This window comes from Osmerus eperlanus, chromosome 17 (genome assembly GCF_963692335.1).
Source record: "Osmerus eperlanus chromosome 17, fOsmEpe2.1, whole genome shotgun sequence".
Lineage (NCBI taxonomy): Eukaryota > Metazoa > Chordata > Actinopteri > Osmeriformes > Osmeridae > Osmerus > Osmerus eperlanus.
This window is the reverse complement of record NC_085034.1, coordinates 2672941-2700369: the sequence shown is the minus strand read 5'-3', so window position 1 is coordinate 2700369 and position 27429 is coordinate 2672941. Positions and strand designations below refer to the sequence as shown.

Below are 27429 nucleotides of genomic sequence, written 5' to 3'. Positions count from 1 at the left end.
AGTGTCAGTGGCTGCTAATGCACTCTAAACAAGATGATGAGGCGTAGGAATCCCCTGGCACCCGACGCTAAGGATCCTGGGAAGTATCCCGCCTCTCCTCCACTTCTCTCCTCTGCTGTGAAGACCTGGTTAGGGCAGCAAAACGCTGTTTCAAACAAAATGCATGACATGTTGAAAGTGTTGAGCAGTTGATTTGCATTCTGTCTGTGTTGTCTGTGAGGATAAATAGCGTAAAGTACTTCCTGTTTGGCTGTACTGTGATACGCTACGACACTCCTCTGTTCGTCACGCTGCCATCACTGTCACCAGTGAGGAGAGCTTTCTGAGCTGCTGAAACATGTTTTAATCCGGGTTACGTAAGCACAGTTGAATTGTGTCTTGGTTGTGTTTAGGATTTCGTGAAATCCCCCCCAAAAACTGCTGCCGTCAAACAAAACAAACAAAAGTGTAAAATAATGATTTTAAGATGTTTGGTGACAGCGTCTACTCGTGTAACAGTCTGTTTACTCCTTCCTGAACAAACCAGACACCAGGATCAGAGACTGACTGAGAGACAAAGGAAAGAGGGAAATGGAAAGAGGGAAAGTTGTCAGGCAGAGAAGGAGAGAGTGAGACAGAAAGAAAGAGTGAAGGGTGGGATACATTACATTACATTTAGTCATTTAGCAGATGCTCTTATCCAGAGCGACTTACAGTAAGTACAGGGACATTCCCCCGAGGCAAGTAGGGTGAAGTGCCTTGCCCAAGGACACAACGTCATTTCGCACAGCCGGGAATCGAACCGGCAACCTTCTGATTAGTAGCCCGATTCCCTAACCGCTCAGCCATCTGACTCCCCTGATACAGAGGTAAAGTGTGGAGAAAAGTTTGGAGAGGGCGAGAGTGTGTCTGGGACAGTGGAGAATGTAAAGAGAGAGGGCGAGAGTGTGTATGGGACAGTGGAGAATGTAAAGAGAGAGGGCGAGAGTGTGTATGGGACAGTGGAGAATCTAAAGAGAGAGGGCGAGAGTGTGTCTGGGACAGTGGAGAATCTAAAGAGAGAGGGGGAAAGTGTGTCTGGGACAGTGGAGAATCTAAAGAGAGAGGGGGAGAGTGTGTCTGGGACAGTGGAGAATCTAAAGAGAAAAGGGGGAGAGGGGTGTGGGGGTGAGGCAGATGTAAAAACACACAGCTCCCACCTGGGAACGCTCACAGCAGTGACTTCACAGGGTCCAGCGAGGCTGGAGCTGGATGCTAGCCAGACTCTGGCCCTGTCTGGAAACTAGCTGGACTGAACTGGACTGGGCTGGGCTCGTCAAGGATAGACTGGACTGGGCTGGACTAGTCTGGACTCTCAGTTAAAATAAAAGACTCTGGAACTTTTGTAACTCAGCCCAAGGGCCACTCTCACACTGGCAGTCAGCAGATAAACCAACACCCCCAGACAGGGGTTCATATTTGGTCTGGCGTGAGCTTCACAGGCAAATCAAGTAGAAAAGGACTTTTAAAGAGGGAAAGACATTCTAACCTTAGAGGCACGTTCCTGGTGGAGGGGAGACTTAATTACTCTGACCTTCCAGCATCAGCTAGCCCAGAGGCTGCTAGCCATGCCAACACAGCCCCCCCACCAGCAACCCCCCCACCGCCACTGGCCCTGATAAATGAGGTCTGCCAGCTCCCAGAAGTCACACCCTGAGAGAAAGAGAGAAAGAAAGACACAGACAGACACAGACAGACACAGACAGACACAGACAGAGAGACAGACAGAGAGACAGACAGACAGAGAGACAGACAGACAGAGAGACAGACAGACGGAGAGACAGACGGAGAGACAGACGGAGAGAGAGAGGGGGAGAGAGGGGGACAGGGAGAGAGAGGGGGACAGGGGGAGAGAGGGGGACAGGGGGAGAGAGAGAGGGGGAGAAAGAGAGGGGGAGAGAGGGAAAGACGGGGGGGGGCAAAACTCCAAACACAAAAACAGCTCATGTTAACACAAATACTCACTCACACCCACACACTCGCACAAACACACACATCCACTTATTTACAGTCATTTCCTGTCTCCCACTTTCTCCCAGTCCTCTCACAGCCATACTGGCCTCTGTCTGTAAAAGAGGAGAAAAGAGAGGGATAACAAGCACAGGTGTGAATCCTCCTTCTCTCCCTTGATCTTTTTCTATCGCTCGCTCTCTTTCGCCTCTCTCTCTCCTGGTGTCTCTCATTCCCTCCTCACAGACTTATCCCAGACCTCTGAAGGGATTCCACCTTGCTGCTACGCTTTTACCAAAGGGTCAGTTTCTCGCACACACAAGCACACCAGGAGATGAACACACACACACACATACATATACACACACACTGAAAGACTCCACATTTCCATTTGCATGCTGCACTGCACTGCGTTGCCTGGTTCTGAAGAGTCACTTTCTTGAACTTATTTTTGATTAAGTGTTTGTAGGTAGAGCCTGAGGCTCTGTCTCTCTCTGATAGCTCTCCTGCTGTCACTTATTGTGTGTTTTCTGCTTACCCAAACCACACGGAGAGGAAATGTCTGAATTTCAGACTCCAATTACGACATGGTTTTCAATTATTTTACCACATGAAGCGTCGTGATGTTCAGAAGAGCCCAAACGTTGCTCGTCTGGCCTCTCCATAATCTCTCTCCTCTTAAAGTCCAACGCTCTTCTCATATTAATGACAAAACAAATCAGGCTCTTAATCTCACTCATCATCTAAATTTAAATTCTGAAGAAGTCAAATTGTACCACAGATTAGATTAAAATGGAACCCTAAAAACGATCTCTTAGAAAGTGTTGCCCGTGTTTGAGGGCATGCCACTCTTAACGGAGCAGAAATGCTGAGTTCTCCTAATAGATCTATATTCATTCATTTTCAAATGAGTTGATTAGCCAGCACAATGTCACTGGATTCAGGGGCCCATTACACATTTATGATGGTAAATTACTGAACATTTACAATCCAAATGAAATTTCATGAAGGGGATATTGAAAAAAAATAGCAGACAGCCATGCTCATCCCTGTAGCCTTGCCTCATTGCTTCTCTTTCTCCTTTTCCATACCCCCCCCATCTCTCTCTCTCTTTCTCTCCCTCAGATACTCTCCACAAGCACATTGCATCAGCGCCCCCTGTGCATGGCCAGGGAACAGCAATTAGAGTTGACTGCTCACACAGGAAATCTGTGGAATAATTGTACGAAATATTCATAATTCACACGCATTATAATTATGAGATACAATGTTGATCATAAATGTTAGTCATGCGTTCAACTTAAAATACGCTTTACATTTCACACCGTTTAAGATACATTTTAGAAAAAATACAGTGTGCTATATTTGTCACAGGGAAGTGAATGAGACAGATAGTGTAGGTAGCTAGCGTAGGAGAGGGAAGTGGGGGTGTTGGTGGAGGACATAGAAAGGTTGACATTATCTGTGTAGTTTAGTGTTACAGAAGTAGGTTCAAACACACTATAGATCCTATAGAAACCTCCTCTCCAGTCCAATCACAGCCGAGCAGAACACATCCTGGCCTGGCGTCCACATCAATATCTCAGGCCCACAGATATGCAGTGACACGCATTAGTACAATTAGGGCCAAGGTTTTAGTGTAATCCTGTCTTTACAGAGAGAGAGCGACAGAGAGAGAGAGATAGAAAGAGAGAGAGAAGGAGAGTGAGAAAGAGAGAGTGAAACAGAGAGAGAAATCTGGACTAGCTTCTCTCTAGCTCTGCTCATTCCTCACCCCTCTGCCTCTAAATAATTCATTATCCAATCAATCATTTTCTCTTTGTTTTGGGCCCCAGTGCCTGAGATCAAAGCAGTGTCTGCCAGAGCTGCTTTGCCTCATCTGAGGCCTGGAAAACATGATCTACCCAGATTAAAACTCATCCCCCAAAACACACCAAAATACACCACAGGTCCCTTATCCTCCGTGTTACAGGAAACACACACACACATACTGTACACACACTCACACACACTCGTACAGTACATTCACACTGATTTATTTCACTCTTCTTCTTCTCTCTCTGTTTCAAACACTCATACACACACAACCTCTTTCTCCTCAGAGTGTGTTATGTTGAAACGTTCCATTTAGAGTCTTTAATTCCGGAACAAGACAAAAGGAGGAACAGGAGTTTTAAGTGTCAAGCTTTCTATCAGAGAGAGGCTGGGAAGAGGCAGGGCAGAGGCAGGGCAGAGGCAGGGCAGAGGCAGGGCAGAGGCAGGGCTGAGGCAGATGAAACACTAGATTATACTTCTGCTGTTTATCCATGCTCCTGTGTGTGAGTGGGGTTGTGGGGGGCCAATGACTAGTTTCATCAGTGTAACCTCACAACATTAAGCATAGTCCACCGTAGTTGTGGACACTGACTTTGCAGGATTGTTCTCTCCTCCCCACATCCTCTCTCCTCTTCTCTCTTTTCCTCTCCTCTCCTCTCTCCTCCTCTCCTAAATGGCACGTCACTCCAACTTGTAACAAAGTCTGTATTTCTGATCTCCCAGTTGTAGCACACAGCCCTGGTTAGCTTATCTAAAGGGCCTGTCTCTGCCTAACAGCCTGCATGGAGTTTGCTTTAATAGGGGGAAATGTCTTGGACAAGTGATTTGAAGATGCGTTGCTTCATCCGTTTGGAGCTCTCTGCAGGTGATTCTGTGTCTCCTCCGTTTGATGTGGAACAACACAGAGTGGCGCTGAGTGATGGCTTCACGCGAGGAGGAGTGCAGCCTTGTGCGGAGCGAGCGAGGCGCTCCTCCAGTCCTGACACATCACAGGATCTGACATCTATTATGGTAAAGGGGAGATGAGTGTTTGAAAGAAGAAGAAAAAAAATACGCAAGTGCACACCGCCAAAGTACAGGGATTTACCACGCGCAGGTACCTCTAACTCTCTCCTTCACTCTCTTTTGCGCTCTCTCTTTTTCTTTATAAGGGGGTTGAAGCCAAGCATGTCTACATGAGCTCTGCATGGTAGAGCATGAAAGCACCCTCCCAAGCCATGATGAAAATATTTTTGCCCCAAAGTGTGGCTGGTCCACAAAGTGTGACACCGAAATGGGGAACATTTAGACTTGAAGACGTTCACACAAGTTCATTTCAGCAAGTTCAGCCACCATCCGTGCAGAGAGGACAAACTTTTCTGTCGCCAAAGCTTTACCAGCAGACGTGAGACACTTGTTACCTGTTGTACAGGAAGTGGACTAGTGTAGAGAGAGAAACTTTAGCCAAACTTCCTGATGAACAACTGTTCGAAATATTGAAAAAGAAAAACACATGCCAGTCACTAGACCTGCTCTCTCCTTTCTCCTCTCTGCTCCTCCTCCTCTCTGCTCCTCATCCTCCTCTCTGCTCCTCATCCTCCTCTCTCCTTGTCTTCTTTCCACTCCTCTCCCTTTTCATCCTGCTCACCCTCCTTTAACACCTCCTCTCCAACTTCTTTTTCCATCTTTCCTTTCTCTTCCCCCCTTTTCCATCCTCTCTCCTCCTCTCCTCTCCTCCTCTCCTCTCCTCCTCTCCCCTCCTTCGCTCTCCTCCTCTCCCCTTCTCCTCTCCCCTTCTCCTCTCTCCTCCTCCAGCGCAGCTGCCGGTGAGAGAGCCTGATGGATGGTGGCGGGACAGTGGAGGTATCAGCTGTAAACGGCTCCGACATCTTAAAGAGACAAACAGCTTTATTTATCAGCCTGGCAGAAGCATTACTGAGACGCACACCGCACTGACGGAGTAAATAAAACACCACATAAAATACCCGCTGGCTGAGGGGAGGGGAGGAGGGGGGAGAGGAGGAGGGGGGAGAGCTAGGGTGTGTGTCAGGTTAAGAGCTGAAGGATCGCCTAGGGCCTGGCAATCATGCCCTGTAGGCCACATTGGAACTGCAAGGCGATCACTCTCCTGTTTGTCACACACACACACACACATCACACACACACACACACACTCATAGACAACCCCCCACACACACATACATAAAGACACACTCCCTATCCAGAAATAATCCAGAAAAATATGTGGACACACGCTGAAACGAAGCTAAATTAGCTTCTGTCCTTGATATTATATGGTGTACATTGGACACGCACTGAGAGGAAGATGAACCCTACCCTTGGATAAAAGTCTGCTGTCACTATGGTTACTTGTGATGTCATTTTGAAAGCATGGCCTCTGTCTGTGTGCCCACAAGACTTTAAGTTGTAAGATATTTATTAACAATTTAGATTTAATTTAAGGAAATATTTGGTTCACATAAGTCAGTGTAATTTATACAAAGAAATGTGAAGAGTTCTTCCAGTTTTATTAGAATATCATTAACCCACTTGTAATTAACCTCGTTCAATAATTAACCACATTATTATCAAACCAAGCAAATAATTGAAGCAGCGGCTTAATTTATAATTTGACTTTTTTTTTTTCTCACCTTTTTTTTTTCTTTCCTTCCTGTAATTCTCACTTTGAAATAATAAAGAAACGTGGAGATAGAGGAAGAAAACGCTAAACCAGACACCCTGTGCTGTAAGTGACCCCGGCTGAGCCCCAGGTCACCCTGCTCTAGAGACACCCATGGAGGGTCACTCTGGGGCTAGCCCCCCCTAACCCTCGCCCCTCACCCCCCCCCCCCCCCCACCCATCACCCTCCACCTCACGGCTCCCTCCATCACTTCTGTGACAGTTATCAGCCCCTTGGAGTCTAATGATTTCCTGTCATGTTCTCCCTGCAAATGGAACCAAGTATTAAAAATCGCCCCATAACGGCCACGTCGCTTACTGAAATGATTCCATTCCCGAGCCCTATCTAAGACCCTGCTGGACAGGAAGGATATATATACACACACATATATATATGGATGGAAACAGCGTTTGCATCCGTTTTCAGCTCAGAGGGTAAGATATTCACTCAATGTTGTGACATAGACTGTCTGGCAACTTGTATGGTTTGATAATGTGAGGTATACTTCTTTGCTGGCTGAAAACAACATCACAGGCCTCTGTGAGGATCTGAAAACATATCTTTCTTGCTGTCTAACCCGTGTGTGTTTGCATCCTCCGAAACGTCTTCAGAAACTGAAGAGCAAAAGAAGATAGCGTTCTCCGAAAACGCTGCACACGTTTCGTTTCCTTGTGTCACACTGCGTCACTAAGAGCAACCACCATTTGTTTACAGTCAGAGTTGTTGGTTTGAATGAAGACGTGGCCCTCAGAGACTCCACAAGCCTTCTGTGTCTTCCCCTGACCCCAGCCCAGTCCTCCTTCCCTCCTGTCTCCCTTCAGGATCAGGGATTCCTGCCTTGGTCTCCTTCTCTCTTTTCTCCCTTCAGGATCTCGGATTCCTGCCCTGGTCTCCTCTCCCGACATCAACATTGTTTGCTGGACGGACAGCACTGGCAGAACACTGGGAAGTTGTGAGAAACACAGAGTATTTATTATTCAAAGGAGAGTTTTCTCTATGCTGTTTTACAGCACTGGTAGAGGAGAGCAAAGGTGTGTGTTTGCAGGAGCCAGCTGCTTGGCGGACGCACACTCCTTTCTGACAGACGGAGCATCAATCCTGCCTGGCTCAGCCTCCCTTGTTATTTGTTTCTGCCTGGGAAGCCACAGGCAAGATTACAGGAAGCACAGGTCCTGTGTTGTGGGGAGTGTGTGTGTCGTGTACTGTACATGCGTTGGTGTGTGTGTGTGTGGCGAACAGTGAGATCTGTTTGACAGTGAGGTGGATTCTTCTCTTGAGGGTGATGTTCATTCATGTATACCAACACACACACACACACATTCACACTGTGCAAACTAAACACTCTTTCTTCAGTCCACAGTTATTATGAGACCAGTTTCTTTGCGACTTCTCTGCAGACAGTCAAACTTCCTTCACTTTAAATACAATATTCATTCTGCGTCTGAGAAATGCACTTCAAGGTCTGGTCATCTAACAGCCCTGGCAATCACTGATAGTCTGGTGTCCTTATAAAAGAGAATAATTCTGCAACACACACAGAGGCGTTCTGAGCTTGCCTGTTTGATGGCTGACACTCCCAGTCACATGGATGTATTTTATGTGTCTCACTCATTAATAACTCAGCACCCTGGAGAGAGAGAGGCAGCGCAGAGAACGAGAGTGTGTGTAACTTTCACCGTTTGAAATGTCAGGTGCGATTTTTGGACTGTGATCTTCAGAAAACATTGTTCAATCACGCTGTTGTGCCGCTATTTATCGTTTGCCCCTCTCTGACAACCCTCTCAGAGTCTGGGTAAAGAGCTGTGGCTTGTTTTTTTTGTGTTTTTTTTTTTGGATTTTGGGAATAAAAAAGGCCCTAATGTCAGGATTAGAACTCCCCACAGGAAGCTGCGGTATCCAAGGTAACGTGATGGGGGGAGAGAACATTCGAAATGATCCCTCAAAGTAATTTCTAACAATATTACTGTACTGAATGACTACAGCACTCTTTACTCTCAAGGCATTATTCCGTCAAAGATAGTTTTGTGTTCTTTCACAAACATGCAGAATAACGTTAATTTGCTTATCGGCGTTTCCTTTCAGCATCTGTCGGTTTCCTTTTATCCCATGTTATGTGAAAACTGTGCTTCTGCCACAGCAGAATTATAATCTTGTGTGTCGGCTTCTCTTTTGTGCCTGTCTTGCTTTGTGCGTGTTTGTATGCCAGCGCGTCCTGGTTTGTGTGTGGGCCTCAGAGGAGATTGGTATGAAATCTTAATGCACTTCCACTCTAATAAGAGGTGGGGTTTGATGAATGCAATGAGTGCATGTTGTGAAGATTCAGCTGCAATATGCAGAGCAGCATCTTATCTACGTAATGCGGGGCTGTTTGTAAGCCCTTAAGCTACTAGAATGTTCTCTAAGTGAGTCTTGCCGAGGATGCGCCACACATTAACATTCAGGCCTAGAGAGTCGTTTGGAAACGTGAGCTTTTAGCAAGCATATTAAATGTGTCAACTCATAAAGTAAAATGTTGTAAATGCTTTCAATATTTATGTGTTCCTATTTGTCAACCAACATTTCATAACACATTTATGAAAAAAAGCTCTCAAAAGGAAGGCGGTGGGACTGCTTTGTGCAGAACATGCATTTTTGAAAGACATCATCCATTTAAAGCTCATCACTGAAGATCTGCATCCTTGGAAAAACAAGATAAATATTTTGTTTCATACATTTTTAAAGTTCTCACTAACAAAATATCTCCCCTAACCTCACCCTTATGCTCAGAATTATGTCTTCTATCCTGTAGAGAAATATAAATGGGTTTTCATGTTAGCTTGTTTGCTGAATAATTAACAAGTATGTACAATCAGAGAATTGCATTATTGATCGAACCGCTGTTTTCACATCTCTCTCAGTTGTAAACTCTCTAAATAAAGAACGTAGGAGAAAAAAGCAAAAAAATATACAAACAAATATAAACACTGAAGACTATTCATCATATTTCTCAACCAGTATTGTCAACCAGCATTATTACAATATTATATAATCTTTAAAACAATATTGTGCAGTGGGTCCATATAGAACCCAGTATTTGTTTGGTATTTAATCTAGACCCATTCATATCGCTGCTGATTTACACACAATGAAGTCCATACAGATTCTGAAAAACCATACTTTAACTTTATTGTTTTTTTCTGTTCCATCCCATTCTTCTATTCTGTCTAAATATAAAAGCATTGATGTCATTCACAGAGGGGGGACAGTTAAACGCTAAGATAGAGATCACTGTGGATCTATAAAGACTTGATCCATCAGGAAGCAGTAGGTTGATGGCTCACAGACAGTCTCACAGACTAGTCTCCCGGCCTGGCCCCCTACCCTGCCTCACCTGTGTGTGTCCCCTCCCTCAGCCTTCACTGGCCCGGGGGGGCTGAGGGAAGCACATAACCTCGCCGTCAGTGACCTCCCTCCTCGTAAACCCTCCTTCACAAGGGTGCCACCAGGACACAGCCGGGATGCGGACCGCCCCTCTCACCAGGACACAGCCGTGATGCAGACAGCCCCTCTCACCAGGACACAGCCGGGATGCAAACAGCCCCTCTCACCAGGACAGAGCCGTGATGCAGACAGCCCCTCTCACCAGGACACAGCCGTGATGCAGACAGCCCCTCTCACCAGGACAGAGCCGTGATGCGGACAGCCCCTCTCACCAGGACAGAGCCGTGATGCGGACAGCCCCTCTCACCAGGACACAGCCGTGATGTGGACAGCCCCTCTCACCAGGACACAGCCGTGATGTGGACAGCCCCTCTCACCAGGACACAGCCGTGATGCAGACAGCCCCTCTCACCAGGACAGAGCCGTGATGCGGACAGCCCCTCTCACCAGGACACAGCCGGGATGCAGACAGCCCCTCTCACCAGGACACAGCCGGGATGCAGATAGCCCCTCTCACCAGGACACAGCCGGGATGCAGACAGCCCCTCTCACCAGGACACAGCCGTGATGCGGACAGCCCCTCTCACCAGGACACAGCCGTGATGCAGACAGCCCCTCTCACCAGGACAGAGCCGTGATGCGGACAGCCCCTCTCACCAGGACACAGCCGGGATGCAGACAGCCCCTCTCACCAGGACACAGCCGGGATGCAGATAGCCCCTCTCACCAGGACACAGCCGGGATGCAGACAGCCCCTCTCACCAGGACACAGCCGTGATGCGGACAGCCCCTCTCACCAGGACACAGCCGTGATGCGGACAGCCCCTCTCACCAGGACACAGCCGTGATGCAGACAGCCCCTCTCACCAGGACAGAGCCGTGATGCGGACAGCCCCTCTCACCAGGACACAGCCGGGATGCAGACAGCCCCTCTCACCAGGACACAGCCGGGATGCAGATAGCCCCTCTCACCAGGACACAGCCGGGATGCAGACAGCCCCTCTCACCAGGACACAGCCGTGATGCGGACAGCCCCTCTCACCAGGACACAGCCGTGATGCGGACAGCCCCTCTCACCAGGACACAGCCGGGATGCGGACAGCCCCTCTCACCAGGACACAGCCGGGATGCGGACAGCCCCTCTCAAATGAAACCCTGGAGAAGGAAAACTCCCACACTCCCGGGGTCGTGGGGTGACCTGGAAGGACTGAGGAGCAGAGCGAGCGTAGAAGGGATCTGTCCGTCATTCCCGTCTCATTTTAAACACGCTGAGCTGCTGAGGACAGAGTCAGATTAGGTCTGTGGTCTGGCAGACTCTAGGGTATTTACATTATCAATTAATGGAATATTTAAAAGCTGAGAGTATGAAAATGTCCCCATATGGGATAGCCATCTCCACCTCACAGCGTGAGACTCCTCTTAATTGCATTTTCAGAGAGCAACAGCAGGGAGTGGCTACTGGAACTATTCTCCATGTGACCACCAACCCTACAGTTCTCTCTTTCTCTCTCTCACTCACTCACTCACTCACACTCTCTCTCTCTCCTCTCTCCATCTCCCTCTCTCAGTTAACGATAAAAACTTGGGCGCCTCATTAAAACCTTGATTTTAAAATGGAGGTGGCCGAGCGTCGGGCTCTAGATGGCGTGCACCAAGACCACGTTCATCGTTTCAGTGGGAAACATTTACATTTAGTCATTTAGCAGACGCTCTTATCCAGAGCGACTTACAGTAAGTACAGGGACATTCCCCCGAGGCAAGTAGGGTGAAGTGCCTTGCCCAAGGACACAACGTCAGTTGGCATGACCGGGAATCGAACTGGCAACCTTCGGATTACTAGCCCGATTCCCTCACCGCTCAGCCACCTGACTCCCTGAGAAACTGAAACCTGAGCCTCCTAGTCCTGGTAAAGCACTTCACAACGTAGGATCTGAAACCATCTTCCCCCAACTAGCTCACGTGGGGCCATTTAAAATGGCTATATTACCTTGACATCAAACACATTGTGGTTCTGGATCATGAAGGAAATTGATATGTGTTACAAGAAGTCACACCACAGAAAATATTTTATATTAGGTTTGCTTCTGTGAATGTGCCAGACATCTGAATATAACACAATAGGTCTCATAATGCAAATTCTCCCTCCATTTCACTGTGCACTCAACTGTGAAGTGGCCTATCTCCATCAGGACACCATAGAGCAGATATAACCGCAGCTTGTTAAGCTGGGAGACAAATAGCACGGAAGTGTTTGTTGGGGAGCTGTTCCCGGTTGGTCGGCTGGCTGGCTGCTACACTCAGACGTCCTATTTCTTCCGCATAGTTAACCTTTTCATTAAACCACATTGCATAATTACGTCTGCGAAGCGCCCGCATCCTCCATTGTTGTTTAATTAGCCAGTTAATGTTGTTACTCTGCGCTGCAAACCCTTCATTTGTCTTGCTTAAGGAGCTGCTCTCGTACCATCGCAGACGGGGAAATTGAGTTGGTTATGCGGGTGTACTGTATATAGGTTTTGTAAATCTTAATGAGAATCCATTTATGATGCGGTGATGCCGATGGCTGGAGACACTTTATTGTTGGACGTTTCTGGAAGTAGTTGGCTGTAAATGTGCAATTAGTGTTTGTTTTAAACAGATTCACCAAGCAAGACTTCCTGGGCCCTGCGTTGCCCCCACGTGGCTCCAGTAGATGAGAGCAGGGTGATCGAGGCTAGCGCCAGCCAAACCACCATACACCAAGTTGCAGACGGTTATTGATCCTGGCAATATTCCTCAGCACTTAACCTTTACACTAGCTGAACGCGATATGAAGTCCTTTATTGAATGTGTACTTTTATGTTCTTCTCTGGTGACAGCCCCTGATCAATATTCTCCTTCTCATTAGACACTGAGAATATCCCTACTTCTGAAGCTCATCTGACCTCGCCTTTAGTCTCGCGGCCGTCCACGACTCTGCCTGCAAATGCAGGCTGACCGAGTGACGCGCCTCAGTCAGAGATGAGTTTTTTGGCGAGTTCTTCCTGAAAGAAACACGCCGCGACAGACTTATCAGACTTAGACAGGTTCATCAGCGTCTGTTCTTTAGTTTGACATTTCTCAGCAACGGGGTAGAGGACGTTTATGCTCACGCAATACAGGAAGCACAAGAAACCACCAGACTTAGTTTTTTTTTTCCTGATGTGGGCAAGATGTTTCCAGATAAGCACTATTAATCATCACGCTGCATCTGTTCATTTCTACTCTTTCACCTGAAAACCCTTACAGTCGGAAATGTGCTTTCGCCAGAGAAAAAAAGAAATTACATCCATCTTCAATTCTGCAATCGCCTGACACATTATCTCATTAAAATGTAAAAAGAAAACTCCTTCTCTTTATCTCCGATAATCTAATTAACATCAGGCAGATGGTCTAATAAGCGATCCCTCCTCCGTTTAGCCTCCCTGACGGCCTCCCGGAGAACAGAGGAGACTCCTGCGCTCAGCTCGGCGCTGGCGCTAGCTCCCAGCCAATGGCTCTCCAGGGCTCGCATTATCGCTTCCTCTGCCTCGGGCGAACCACTCCAACTCTGGAGTTTAGGGGAATGAATATGAGAAAGAGAGAGAGAGAGATAGAGAGAGAGAGAGAGAGACTCAAAGTGATTCAAATAGGTGGAAATGTTGGTTATCTAGGCCTGTTAACCAAATAGTGTCTGGGAGCAGACATCCACCTGGATCCCTTGAGAAGCTAACAGTCTTCCTAGGCAACGGAGAAGTACCTTTACTCGTCACCGCGATTCACAGGGGAAAATAAGGGAAACGTTTCTTTTGTCTGTAAATGTTTATCTGTTCCATTACTGTGAAACACAGGCAATGCTGCTTCAAAGCTTTCATCTGAGCCTCAAATCCATTTCCCATAATGCAACAGGGTTTCCAGGGCCTTCTTCACCCTCGACGTGTGAAGCAGATAGGACTGAGGACTGTTAGGCAGCTACATAAGTCAGAACCATCATTAGGGAAAGGAAAAAATTTCAAATGTCCAGATTACATTATAGAGTCTGCTTTCCCCTCTGACACTCCTGCTGTCTGTAATGAGAGGAGGCAGCCAGGCCCAGACATGAATGCTCAAGTGAAGTCCGGCAGACAGACATCCTCAGCCAGGCATCGCATCCTCAGTCTAGGCAAGTACAAGTAGTGATGGAGATGCAAGGGCAAGCTAGTTGTTGGGCCAGCCAGCCAGCTAGCTAGCCAGGCAGCCAGTCAGCCAGGCTGGGTATGCGAACCCTCGGACCCAACAGTGTGAAAGACTCGCTCAATTAAGTCTCCAACTTTAGCGGGGCTTTTTCCTGCTGGCCAGTGGACAGGAACAATAATGAGACTGGATTTAGAATAAAAAGATGTGCACATCTACAAAGAGAGGGAGGGGGAGGAGGAGGGGGGAGGAGGAGGAGGGGGGGTCTCAGATTGACGGTTGGAAATTGCAGAAGGTCAGTGCGGTCCATGAAGCATCACCCAGGCAACAACGGCTGTGGCAAAAACAGTCCAGCAGACCTAGACAGGGCACTGCTTAGTGCTCCCTCTCCTCAGCCCACTCCTCCAACTAGCACAAATGGATTCTCAGATGTATGCCACAGGACGTGGAGAAAAACCCTCTGTGAAGAGAAAATAATGGGCCTCTTCTTCACCACTGAATGGCATTGAAGCCAGCAGGAAAACAGACCAAATGAGAGGCAGATTGGAGGAGAGGAATTCTCCTGGCCAGCTTGTCAAATAAATCACACGTTGGAAAAGTTGTAGACTTGGTGGAGAGTGAGTCCCCTGGGCCCTGACTGACTCGCTGACGGAGTGAGGGAAAGCTACACGGCAGAGCTGTGTGACATCCTCTTTGTTTACGGGACCAGGAAACACCTGTCTTGTTAATTGTGCCACGGTGAGGTAATGAGTGTATGGTGTAAATAAAGTAGTTCGTGATTGGGTTAATCAGGTTTTTAAAAAGTCTGAATGCACAATTTACAAACGAAAATGGATTATTTCCCCATCAACAGCGTTTAGAAGATCATTAGGGTGAACTGTGCACAAGTGGCCTTGGGTTAGAGATTTTAACAAGCCCTCTCAGTGCCTAATCTGTACCGTCGCCAGCATATGCGAGCCGCCCGCTGCTAATTGCACTCAGCTGCGAATTGAAACAATATCTAATTGTCTGCTGGATTAATTAGACACATGTGCGGTGCGCATTCCTAAACAACCGGCCTCATCAATAACAGCAGGTAGGTATCCAGGCAGCCAGACACAGGCACAGCCCCCACTTCATCATGAATAAATAGATCATTACGTTTCTTTTATTCTGTTTGTTTTCAAATGGTAATTTCGTCTATACCATTTAAAATGTTTTAATTATAAATAATTGCTTCAATGTCCAAGTTGTTTTGGTGGTGTCTTTTTAATTGAGATTCTGCTGCCATGCTAATGAAAAGATTGAATATGTATTGAGGTGTGCAGAGTTCAATTTCAGCTGCGCAAGGAAGAATTTTAGAAATGTTTCTGGTTCTGTATTTTAACAAAACAGTGTAGCTCCAGACTTGATGTTTACATACAGCATTCTTCAGTTTAAAGGAATTTGTCGAGTCAAATCCCTCACCGCATCAGATAAGTAATTAAATCCTTGAACACCCCGGCAACCTTTCAGTCTCTGCTCTTCAGGCACTTTTAAACTGTTTTACAATCAATTAAACTGAGCTTCTCCACAGAAACACAGAACTCCACTAATCAGTAGCATCTTAGACATTTATAGTGTGGCACGACACTTTTTTGCCACAGTTACTCCTAGTGTGTGTGTGCGCGCGCGCTTGTGTTGAACTTCCAGGTACACAGCACACAGATCACACACAGAGGCCTTTGCGCTTATTAAACTTTGTGCAGACCTCAGTCAAAACTACGACACGATTTGCGCGCAAGTTTGCATTAGGAATATTAATGCCCATATTAATTTTGTGTTGACCTTTCCCTGTTCGTTGGCTCCACCCGGCAGACCAAACAGAACCTGCTGCTATTAATTCCCTGGTCTGGAGAGAGGCACACAGCAGCCATAGCCACTGGCTAATGAAAGACGGAAACCCCTCACTGACTGCTCCCACAACATATTAAAACAGCACCCAGAGGTATGTGCTCAACATCATCAATAGCCTGAGTACCCTGGATAGCCTTCCTCACTTGAACTTTACCACAAGCGATCTAACACACACCAAGACCAGCTCTCACAGGCCCTGTCTCTACAGTGTTCAATCATCTGTTCATCTCAACTCTCTCTCACACACACAGACACACCCACACACACACATCAGTGAGAATGTCACACTTTTTTTATATTCAAATGCTGGGTTGGGAAGATTTCCCCCTGGGTGGGGCAAGAGCTGACTAGAGGTGCAGGATCTGACTGTTGCCAGGGAGGAGATCTGCTATCAGCACATAGTTTCCAGACAGGCCCAAACAAGGAGCCGTGTTCCTCTTTTCCCTGATTCAGTCTACAGCACATTACCCTGCCCTTCATAAATAGGAGAACAGAGATTACACAGAGTGATTGCGTACTTGGTTTAAAGTGTTTGCACCTTCATGTCCCAGTTGATGTAACGGCTTCCATCTCAGAGCCAATCAGAGCCAGGTGGCAGTGAAGGGGGGCTGTGCTGTGTGTGGTTCTGCAGGGACTGGAGGGGATTGTTCATGGAAACATTTACATTTAGTCATTTAGCAGACGCTCTTATCCAGAGCGACTTACAGTAAGTACAGGGACATTCCCCCGAGGCAAGTAGGGTGAAGTGCCTTGCCCAAGGACACAACATCAATTTTTCACAGCCAGGAATCGAACCGGCAACCTTCTGATTGGTAGCCCGATTCCCTCACTGCTCAACCATTTGCCTGGATCTTCCAAAGTAAAGGAGAGGTTAGTTGATAGTAATTCAATATCTGAGTATGTAGACTACAGTATAGAGTTTGTATGCACCATCTAGACATTGATTATTCTATTACATTAGTCCTGTGCCACTTTGTGAGATTTACTATAGCAGCTGTTTCTCAGACTAATGTTAGTGATGCTGTATTGATTAAATATGTTTAGATGATATGTTAAATTGTAGAAGAGATAGCTACGTAAATAAATATATGAATACAACTGCAACCTTTTACGCGTCAGACTTCCGATCTCTTAAAACGCTTTGAGATGAGTTCACTTTCAATGAGTGAAATTAACCAGAGGCCGTGTGTGTGCATGTGTGTGTGTGTGCATGCGTGTGTATGTGTGCATGCGTGTGTCTGTGCGTGCTTGTGAGGCTAGAGGTTCACAACAAGCTATAGGGTTTTTGACAGGGACAAAGGAAACGCATTAGGCGGCCATATTGTATTCTCTGACTCCACTCTGTGTAAAGATCACTCAGGAGAAATTACATTTCTGCTTTGATTTAATTAAAGCTAAATATTGGCCAATCGTCAGCCTCTCAGGCGATGGATGCTTGACACTGTAATTATCTCCCAAGGTGCTTTTGTCTTAAAGGCTGCGTTGGAGCGTGAAACCAATTCCAGCGTTCAGTCATCAGAGGCTGTTTTTAACCGACTGTTTGTTGCCGTTTCTTTAAGACTTCCCAGGTCCTGTCAGGCAGCAGGAGACGTTCGTCTCAGTCTGTACTGGACCCTCAGACCAGAACAGAGAACACAACTAAAGAAGAAAACCGTGTCATTTTGTTTACGACCAATTAATACATTTTATCCTGTGATCTATAATTGTTATGTTTAATCGCGTTGATAACAGGTTATATCTATATCGATATATGTATTGACAGTGCATGTGAAAGACAAGAGTGAGTTTTTTTACGTTAGAAATGTCAACAGGTTTACCTGGCAACTCCTGCCCAATACATCTTAATGTGTCCAGCAGCCAGTGTGTGGTGTGACAAGGTGAGTGCGACTCCACATTTACCAGGACTGTATGCATTTTAACTGACGTGTTCCTCTTACCTATTCATCTCTCTCTCTCTCTCTCTCTCTCTCTCTCTCTCTCTCTCTCTCTCTCTCTCTCTCTCTCTCTCTCTCTCTCTCTCTCTCTCTCTCTCTCTCTCTCTCTCTCTCTCCGTCTCTCTCTCTCTCTCTCTCTCTCTCTGTCTGTCTGTCTGTCTGTCTATCTCTCTCTCCGTCTCTCTGTCTGTCTATCTCTCTCTCTCTTGCTCCTGCTCTTTCTTTCTCTCTCCATCTCTCTCCACTGTTTTCTCTTGAATTATTCACCAATGTCATCATGTTGACCTGTTCCTTGTCATCGGTGTACTGTGGCCCAGGTGCTATGCTGAGCGAAGCGTTGTGTGTGTGTGTGTGTGCGTGTGTGACAGAGCCTAGCAGAGCTCTGCTCACTCCGGTGTAATTTGTGTCACTGACTGGAGTTTGATGGGTGAGCAGCACAGTGCAGCGCAGTGTCACTGGGGGAGGAGGAGCGATTGTGTGTTTGTGTGTGTGATTTCCTTTCGCCCCTGTGTGTGTGTGTGTGCGATTGTGTATTTCTGTGCGTATACTCACTCGAGCGACTGCGTGTGTCTCGATGTGCGTGCGTCTGATTGTGTATTTGCGTGTACACGTGTGTGTGTGTGTGTGTTGGGGGGGGGGGGGTGCCTTGCATGGCGTTGCCACCGTGGTGTGACACTGAGGAGCCTGGAGGAGACAGGCCAGCCCTGGCGGTGAGTCGCTCACAGCTGCGACTTGTCACTTTAGTCAGCTCAAATTTGGAGAAAATCAATTCAGAAGTCTAATTCGCCTGACTCCCACGCGTGGTGCAGTCCTGAGCCGGGGCCGAACACCGGGTCCCCCAGCCAGGAGCAGACTCCCCAGAGACCCAAGTCATCAATCTTAAATCACGTCCCCCCAGCTAATGGCAGGCTCTCCGCTGGTCCTGCTAAATTGAATTATTAGTGGATTGACAAAAAACTGCTGAGAATATTTTAAGGACGGAAGGAAGGAATGGAGGTGGGGTGGGGGGGGGGGGGTGGAGGAGAGCAGCGAGGGAGGAAGTTGAGAGTGTCTTAATGACAGGAAGTAGAAGGGAAGTGGTCTGAGTGAGTGGGGAGACGTCTCCTGCACACACACACACACACACACACATAGGTAAGCTACCTACTGTATGCTAATGCCTGTCATCAGTCCATGTTCAGTCAGCCTGTGTCTGGCAGACTCAACAGGCCAGGGTGCAGGCTGGGTAGGAACAGACTTGATGCTGGTTCACCATAGACACACAGGAAAAAGGCTTCTACTCTGTTCAACTATCCAAGATATGGTTGGTTCTGTTCTCATGAGAGGCTAGGATCATCCTGATGTCTCAGAACTAGGGTAACACTGAAGCAGGGGTTCTATTGAACCTGTGTTTCTAACAGCAGGGGTTCTATTGAGCCTGTGTTTCTAACACAGCAGGGGTTGTACTGAGTGAGTGGTTATCTCAGAGGTACTAAAGCGTCGAGTTGGGAAGTATTCCAGGATCACGTTCTCCACAGAGCTGAGAAGTTTCTCACATCTTGGAGCCGCTAACAGAAGTGTTTACAAACATGGAAGGAAGCACATCAGCATGATGTTGTGAATGTGTGTGTGTGTATACTCTGTTGTCTGAAAACAACCCTTCATGTTACGTGTGAACTTTGTCAGTTCACAACCACAGCACGATTATCTTTCCAAAATATCCGTGTCCTTCCCTTCCTCTCCTCTTTCATGTCTCACTAGACCCAGTTCAAGTCAAGTCAAGTAGTACCACCCTGTAAGCAGCTATAAAAGAGATTCATTATCATAAGTGTGTGTGTGTGTACCCCGCCGCATGTCAAGTGTACTGCCGTAAACACACTCTCACTGTGTCACAGCGGAGCCTTGTTGAGCTGTATTTACTGAGTTTCCTTCCTTGTCAGCCTGCCAGCCAGCACCTCCTCTCCTGCCTGAGTTACGGCTGCCTTCAGAGGCACATGAAAGTGATAGATGAAAGTTTCCTCTCCCAGGGCAAAGCGCTGAATTAAATTGAAAGCTACTGTTTACTTCCCTCGCGTTCATGCTGCAGAATCAGGTTTGTTTGCAATTGATTTAAGCCAGGGGGGTCTTTTGTGAGGGAAAGGCTAAGATTTTCCTCTTGATGGAAAAAGATGATTAAATTTGTTTTGTCTCTCTGCCTCTCTGTCTCTCCCTGTGCTGGTTGGAGCCAGTAAATCAGATCAGCCTCTCCCCTGTCAACACACTCTCCTTGTTGAGCAGTCAAAGTTAATTTGCAAATTCGCCATTTGTTGGGGGTTTTTTTCCCCACGATCGCTGGAACCCACCCTTCGTTTCGGTCGAATCCTCACGGAGCGCTTGTCTTTCCATTGAGAGTTCCGAATCCTTACTCAGAAACGAAAGAGGGAATAGGAAAGAGAGACGTGTTTGAATTTGAACATCGCTTTAGGTTGCTTCAGTCAGCAAAGGGAAGCAGGGGGACTGTAACTAGGAAACTTTGATGATGGGACCTGTCATGAGAAGGTGAACACCAGGCTCTTCCCCAGTCTCTGAACAGTAACTCCTCCCAGACAAACACACACACACACACATACACACTCCTCCCAGACAAACACACACACGTACACGCTCCTCCTCCATGGTTCAGCTCAACTTTCTCCGTATCTGCGAGGGTCTTCCTGTGGGGAAACAGGAAGCTTCCTGGGTCATTACTCATCTTCCTCCACTCCCCTCTCCTCCTCCTGCAGTCTCCAATGGCAGCAGTCCGTCCTGGCGCCATTCATCATGTGACCTGACGGCGTCTGCTAAGGGAGCGGAGCGGAGACTCCCTTTGGCCCTTCCTCCGTGGAGCTGTAATGAGGAGGCAGACCCTGCCTCCGATAAACACCTCAGCGATATCAAGCTGGGTCAATTATCATGTCGACGTATGAAAGCCATCAAGGTATATGTGGAGGACTGTTTTAGAATTGACACTACCTGGATCTGGAGACGGTGTGAAAGAAGAAAGCCAGTCGCTGGAGAGGTGATACTTGCTGGATTCAAGTTTCCGTCGCGTTTGTCGTTAATTATGTTTTAGTTATTTAGTCAGATAAGAATGACAGTTGGAACCGTCGTGGTGGGCTTGGTTACAGGGTTGAGGTTAGTCAGAGCATCACTTAGTCTGGTGTCAAAGTCAAACCTGGAGAGTTCAGCGTTGCATTGTGCTGTGTGAGCCCATAACCCAGTCTGTGGAACTGACAGTGGTCGCGTACTGCCTGTACCGTGATCCATCTGCTTCAGCATGTCCTCCAGGATAATCAGGAGGAATGATCCAGTTTAAGGGACGTGTGTCCTCTTTCAGTCCCTGTCAAGGGGCCCTAGGTACGGGATGTGTGGTGTCTCGCTGCCCAGCACAGTGGTAAATCTCCATGTAACTGGGTCTGGTCCACAGGAGTCTTGTCAATAGAGCCAGAGAAGCATGGACTGTGGCAGTCCATCTACAGGGACAACATTTGCTTTGACGTCCTGTCCTTCCTCATCTTCAATGTCAGCCTGAGGGCTCCTGGCAACATATGTTCTCCCCGCGTCCCCAAGACATGGTGTGTCTTGGGGACTAGTCACACAAGCACATCATCACACATTTCCTTCAACGTCTTCTCTCTATCTCTCTCTTTCTCTGTGTCTCTCCCCCTCTCTCTCTCTCTCTCTCTCTCTCTCTCTCTCTCTCTCTCTCTCTCTCTCTCTCTCTCTCTCTCTCTCTCTCCCCCTCTCTCTCTCTCTCTCTCTCTCTCTCTCTCTCTCTCTCTCTCTCTCTCTCTCTCTCTCTCTCTCTCTCTCCCTCTCTCTCTCCTCCACACCTCGGTGAAACAGATGGCGGAGATTAGGACTGCAGTTATGCCTCAAATACACTCTGACAAACACACAGCAGCAAGCTACCACCGAAATGACAAAATCATTCATTGGTGTGGTTGAATGGGTGGCGTTATCGCAGACCTCCGCACAGCGTGAAAGCCTGTCGAAAACTTGCGCATGTAAAAGATTAATCTTTTGCCTTCAGCTAGGTGAGTTGAAAATCAATGAGCTTTACTCCTGGCTGTTTGGTTAGTGGAGGAGAGAGGAGAGCGTGGAGGGGCAAATCATCTGTTCCTCAGAAGATAATGTTCGCTTTGTCCTTCACGTCCGACCATGTGACAACGACACCCCACTCTTCTATGACATCAGAATGAGGAAGTAGAAAAAGTTGTCTTGTCAACACTGATGATACTGCCATCAGCAGGTATGTGGGTGAGTCTGGTAAAAGAGACAGAGCTACTACAGAATCAAGTCTCACAGATTCACATGTATGACATGTAGCACTCCAAACCGTACTGCACTCTTTACATCTCAGGAGATGAAGAGGTTTTGCAGATGTCAAACCTCGCTTCGTTAGTCTGACTGGAAACCTGGACTTTCTCTCTCACATTGTCTCATTTCGAAGGGTGATAACTTTGTATAACATGACATTTCAGTCAAAATAATCTGGGTTAGGAGTTTATGGGTGTGATATTTCTTCAAGCACGCTGTGGACCGGAACCGCTCTGTAGTCCTGCTCTCCTCATATCCAGACCACTCCTGTCTCCATCTCTGTCTCTGTCTCTCTCTCTCTCACTCATCCATCTCTCCTTTCATTCTATCTTTACCACTGTTCCCTTCCCTCTCTTTATTTCCAGAAGTCTTAGCGGAGGCCCTCATGTAATCCATCTCCCCAGCTGAGGGCTACTCCCCTGGGCGGACTTGCCCCAGGGGCCCACCTACCCCAGCACTGCATCAGCTTGACCCGCGCCTTGTTTGCCATTTTGTATACTGCTCTGTTTATTTAACGAGGAGCCGAGTAAGTGTGATTTCCCGGGACGGTCTCTCTGATGGTAGCTTTGACACCCTGCCTGAATAACGACCCTCATTATGGAGCCTCTGACAGCCCCCTGAAAGGCCTGATTTATGAATATGCCGAGACCGAAGCCCCTCGGCCCGCTACTGCAGCCTCCTCCACCTCCTCCACCTCCTCAGCCTCCTCCACTGCTCTCTGTAGTCTCTCTATACACCCTACCTCTCTCTCTCCGTCTCTCTGTTTCTGATGCTCTCTCTCTCTCCGACATTATTTGTCCACACACACTCACCTCCATCCATGTGAAGGGGTGTGAAGACACAGAGGGACACTAGGTGTTTTAGGGATCCCGCGCTTATGATTCACCCTGTTCAGGACTGATGTTGACCTGCTTTTGCTAATTGTGGGATATATTGAATATTGCTTGAAGCGCTGTTATACAGGGTATTATAGAAGAGCGTAGAGTAGAGAACCCCAGAGGGTTGAATGGAAATTTGGGCCTAAATCTCAAAGAAAAAAAGTTTCCTGAAAGTTTGTTATTTTGATTCCAGGATTTTTTATGTGCTTGCATGCTGCACAACACGATGCACACACACACAAACACACACGTACACACACTTCTGAGGCAGAGTCCTCTGCGACTGGCAGTGGACTTCGTGTTATTTTATTTTATCTTATTGGTCAGTACTTCATTAAAATTTGAAACCACCCTGAAGGATTAACCCTATACATATTAACCCTTTTTAAATATCACACATATCAAAGGGGGCGTAAATAAATAATGAGATATATATTTCTTTCTTGCCCCAGCAGAATCAATTAAGCGGGAGAAGCTAGAGATCTCAGGGCGAAGTGTTTGGCCAGACAAGGCCTTGAGACAGGAGAGGAGAGAAAAGCAGGAGAGGAGAGGAGAGATTAGGACTACAGATAAAGGTGTAGTTGTCAGAATCCATCAGATTTTCCAGTGATCAGTTGCTCATCCCACAGACGTCTATACTGCACATAAACTGTTTTACTTAGCCATTTTTTTACAATATAGACAGACACAGACAGACAGACGTGAACACACATGCATGCACTTTCCAAATGTACAGTTTTATCTGCAATGTGAGCCTGCTCTTAACTGATCCGGTTATTGACAACGTGGTTGGTTGTAAATTGCCTGGGTGGTAGTAAATGTAGCTATCAAGCCCCTCTTAAGTTTTCTCTCACTCTCTCCCTCTCTTTTTCATTTCTCTCTCATTGCCCCCCCTCCCTCTCTCTGTCCCTCCCTCTATCTGACCCTCTCTCTTTCACTCTCTCTTTCTGCCCAACATTAAACGGGCAGGATGAAAGATAAGGAATCTTCTTTATTAATTTTAAATATGCATGATGTTTCTGAGAAAAGTGCAGCACGGCATCAGGAATGTCCAAAAGCTCCAGTACTTACTCTCACTCTCTCTTTTTTCCTGCTTTTTCAAGACATTGTAAATAATTGAAAGCAGAGTAGAGGGAGGGAGGAGAGAGACACAGAGATTCCAGCACATTCCACACAAACACATCCTTATTAGTGACCCTGGGGGCCCTGGGACATAAAACTAGTCACAAGTCACACTGGTCTCTCTGTCTGTCGTTCTCTCTGTTGATCTCTCTCTCTCTGTCTCTCTCTGTGTCTCTGTCTCTCCGTACTGTGTGTGAGTGTCTCTTTCTCTCGCTTGCTCTCTTCATCTCTCTCTTAGAACTGGGCCTAGAGGGATACTTCGTCCTAATTCACACACACAGAAATTCATGTTTTGACATCATGTCGTGCTCCATTATAAGTGTATTGATTCCCATTCAGTTGAGCCAGAGAGTCTGTGAGAGTCTATAAGAGGCTGGGGGATCGGCTGTAAAAGGCAGGGGGGAGAGGCTGTGTGAGACTGAAGCAGAGGCTTGGTGAGACCTGGCCTCGTAACAAGAGGCTGCGTGTTATTACAGCGTCGGGGATTCCCCAACATGACAGCTGCGTATTCACCAGCGCTCCAGGGGCATCGTAAACAGACAAACACATAAACAGAGCGTGCAGAAGCTTCAGCGCGCGGCGCTTGCTAGTCCTGTGATGTATTAAAGTAGCGCCGCAGTCTGACTGCCCTTAAAAGCTCCGCTAGCGCTCCTCTCGCTTCTCGCTCCTCACTGTCAAATCGTGTTATTTTCCCCGGCAAATGAGTGACATAAACTGTGTGTATCGTTGCATGTTATTTGCCTCTTCATCGTCTTGTGAACGACGAGTCGCTCATCGTCATCATCATCCGTCTCTCTCTCGCCGGCGATGATGCCGTCGTCAGGGCTGATGACTAAACAGCAGGTTATTTACACAGCATCATGGTTCTGTCTTGTCTGTCTGTTTCTCTAATGGCCTCCTTGACTGCTGGCTCTATTTACCCCCGTCATGTGGGTTATTTACGACGGCCCCTGTCCTCCTCTCTCCTGTTGTCTCCCTGCCTGCCTGGCCCCTCTCCTCTCTGCCTGCCTGGCACCTTACTTTGACGTATTGCCTTCCTGGGAGTTTTAATTCCAGAGACATGTGGAAGATATAGCAATACACACATACACTCACACACACACACACACACACACACACACACACACACACACACAAACACACACAGAGACGGACACATTCCCCATCCCTACCTGTCCTTCACGCCTGGATCACAATGATGTATTATAAAACACACATACGCACACACACACACACACTCTCTGATGAGTGAAGACCGCCAGTTGTTAAGACAGTGGCTATTAATCTGCTAGTCAGATAGGAGGGGAGAGTTTTTTTATCTTATTTCTCCCAAGACATCATATCCTTGATTTGTTTCGAAGTGGCTGGTTTTAATTTGACACCTCTGTAAGTGTGAAAATATGTTGTGATTTGTTTCATATTAACGCTATTTATAGACTAAGTGAAGGTTGATTCTGTTGCCACGACTGTGCTTATGGTTTTAACACTTCAGTTCTTCACATGATAGAGAATGCATCAAACACCACGGCAGTCCTGCTCATACATACTGCAACATACACGCTCAAATGACTGGCACTCTATATTTATCAACCACAAAGATTGAATTCCAAGTGAATCCAATCATCATAGCATCACACACTGGTGAGAACAGACCTTGGATGCTTCTATTGTTCTTTTATTGGAATAACTTCTACCAGTTTACCAAATTCATAAAAACGTGTTTTTCAACAGTCCGAGGGTGCCGTAAAGGAAGCAGGACAGACAGACAGATGGTGGAGGACACAGTGTGACTGAAGTGGTTGTGTTGCTCTGGGTCTCACAGGCCTGAGGCCTCGTCTGTGTCCTGCTCAGTCCCTGGCCAGCAGCAGCAGCAGGCCTGGCTAGACGGAGCTCAACACCTCCTGGACCAGACTCAGCCTGCCAGCCAAGACTGCAGCCAGATCACCAGACACACTCTGTCACTATCTCTGTCCCTGTCTCTCTCTCTCTCCCTCTGACTCTCTCAATCCCTCTAGCTCTCTCTCTCCCTCCCTTTCTCTCTCCATCTCTCTCTCTCTCTCTCTTACTCTCCATCTCTCTCTCTCTCTCTCTTACTCTCCCTCTCTCTCTCCATCTCTCTCTCTCTCTCTCTTACTCTCCATCTCTCTCTCTCTCTCTCTCTCTCTCTCTCTCTTACTCTCCATCTCTCTCTCTCTCTCTCTCTCTTACTCTCCATCTCTCTCTCTCTCTCTCTCTCTCTCTCTCTCTCTCTCTTACTCTCCATCTCTCTCTCTCTCTCTCTCTCTCTCTCTCTCTCTCTCTCTCTTACTCTCCATCTCTCTCTCTCTCTCTCTCTCTCTCTCTCTCTCTCTCTCTCTCTCTCTCTCTCTCTCTCTCTCTCTCTCTTACTCTCCATCTCTCTCTCTCTCTCTCTCTCTCTCTCTCCATCTCTCTCTCTCTCTCTCTTACTCTCCATCTCTCAGGGGTTGGGCCGAGCACATGCCTGCTCCTCCTTCCTGTCTGCTTGGCTGTGCAGATTATTTCCAGGTTGATCAGAACCAGTAGCCAGGAGAAGGGATTATTTCAGTTCAAATAGATGTGTCAGTTTGGAAACTCCAGATGCAATCATTCCATCAGAGGATAATCACAGGATCAAATGCACGTTGCTGTGAGAAGTCGGCCAGGGATGAGCAATCAAGTAGCTAATGAAGGATTTTACATGTGTGAGGTGAGGCAGGTGGAACACCAAACTACTCTCTCTCTCTCTGTCTCTGTCTCTCTCTCTCTCTCTCTCTCTGTCTCTCACTCTGTCTCTCACTCTGTCTCTCTCACTCTCTCTGTCTCTCTATTTAGCTACAGTATTTCTCTCATTTTCTCTCTCTTTGCCTCTATCTCTTAGCGTGACTTGGTTTGTGTAGTAACTATGAGCTCTGAGCTGCAGGAGTCTAGAGGGGTCAACAGAGCTGGAACCCCCTGACCTTTGACCTTCCTCACAGCAATGACCAGCAGTTACAGATCTTAGGTTTTTATCACTCTGGTCAGTCTGGTTGCTCGAACTGCTCTCCCAGAATCATTCTAGAGTATTTGTTAGCATTATCACAATGATCCAGATCTTGTTCCTAGCCCCCCCCCCCACCCCCCCCCCTCCTCACACACACACACACAACCTCATCACACCCCTCATTGTCCCACTCCCTGTCCATCCCCTCCACCCCTGTACCGCATCCCACACCCCTCCCTGCACCCCTGTACCCCTCTCCGCCCCACCCTCCGCCCTGGTCATGAAAGGTC

At 47.3% G+C, this 27429-nt stretch overlaps 1 pseudogene; it reads right to left on the bottom strand.

Annotated features, from left to right (window-relative positions):
• Positions 1-26614, bottom strand: part of LOC134038043 (RNA-binding protein 25-like) — a 38566-nt pseudogene extending 11952 nt beyond the window's left edge.
• Positions 26615-27429: the final 815 nt, after the last annotated feature.